Genomic DNA, 1,288 nt, shown 5'->3' on the forward strand with positions numbered 1-1,288 from the left:
AGGCTACAAGACTAACCAGAAATTTTCGTTTGTATCTTTTGTTAAGGAACACTTCAGTCGAGGGAGTATTACGAGATGAGCCTAAGCTTGTGAATGTTTATGAGCAGGGAGAGCACTCCTGAACTTATATACGACCCCGAGATTGAAAGGACCTTCCAACGTAGAAACCGATCTAATCGTTGTCGAAGGTTGAGGCAACAACTTCTCAGACAACATCACAGGCAATAAGCAATGGTGGACAACCAGGAAAATCAGAACTTAGCTCAACAACTAGCTCATACTGCGCAAAATCCGATCCTAATGGCGAACAGTAGCATGCGTCCCATGAGGGAGTACGCGTCTCATGTATTGTGTGATTTCTCACCAGGAATCATATACCCAATGCCGGATGGGACGAGATTCGAGATGAAATCTGTAATTCTTCAAATGCTTCAGACTACTGGACAATTTGGGGGTGGTCGTGGAGAAGATCCTCACGCCCACATGAAACGTTTCCTGGAAACGTGTAACTCATTCGTGATTCCTGGAATCACCCCAAAAGCGATCAGGCTATCTTTGTTTCCCTATTCTTTGTGTGATGACACAAAGCAATAGGTAAGCTCACTGGAGCCTGGTGAAATCACAACCTGGGAGAAGTTGGTGGAGAAATTTATGCAAAAATACTTCCCCACCTACCACTAACGCAAGGAGGCGTCGAGAGATTATGAATTTTGAGCAAGAAGAAGCTGAAACCTTAAGTGTCGCATGGGAGCGTTGTAAGGGATTGGTAAAAAATTGCCCGAAACATGGACTACCACTAACTATCCAGATGGAGACTTTTTATGGTGGATTGAACAGAGCATCACAGATGGCAACCGACGCAGCTGCAGTTGGTGGAATTATGGATAAATCTTACATTGAAGCTAAGGAGATATTAGACCGCATTACTAAGCACAACATGGAATGGGTGGACGATTCGTATGACACAAGAGCTGACAGGAAGAAGAGATCTCAGAATGTTAATTCTATCAATTCCAACGCAATAGCCACACTATCTACACAAGTGGCCACGATGACCAACCTTTTGCAGAACATATCGCTAGGGAACGCATCAAATCAGCAGAAGGTGAATCGGGTAGAAGCATTCGGGCAGCCCATGGTTAGCTGTGTGGGCTGTGGAGATCCCCATTCCTATGCTGATTACCTACAAAACTCGCAATCAGTATGCTTCATTAAAAACAACCCATTTTCCAATACATATAATCCTGGATGGAGGAACCATCCAAATTTTTCTTGGACAGGAAACCAA

At 44.1% G+C, this 1,288-nt stretch overlaps 1 non-coding gene across 1 annotated transcript; it reads right to left on the reverse strand.

The window, feature by feature from the left end:
• Nucleotides 1-688: 688 nt before the first annotated feature.
• LOC120087363 (small nucleolar RNA R71) lies at nucleotides 689-792 on the reverse strand. The gene has a single exon (XR_005484501.1). It is a non-coding gene; the product is annotated as a small nucleolar RNA R71 (small nucleolar RNA).
• Nucleotides 793-1,288: the final 496 nt, after the last annotated feature.

The sequence above is a fragment of the Benincasa hispida genome, chromosome 7 (genome assembly GCF_027475165.1).
Source record: "Benincasa hispida cultivar pf3 chromosome 7, pf3_genome.v1.1, whole genome shotgun sequence".
Lineage (NCBI taxonomy): Eukaryota > Viridiplantae > Streptophyta > Magnoliopsida > Cucurbitales > Cucurbitaceae > Benincasa > Benincasa hispida.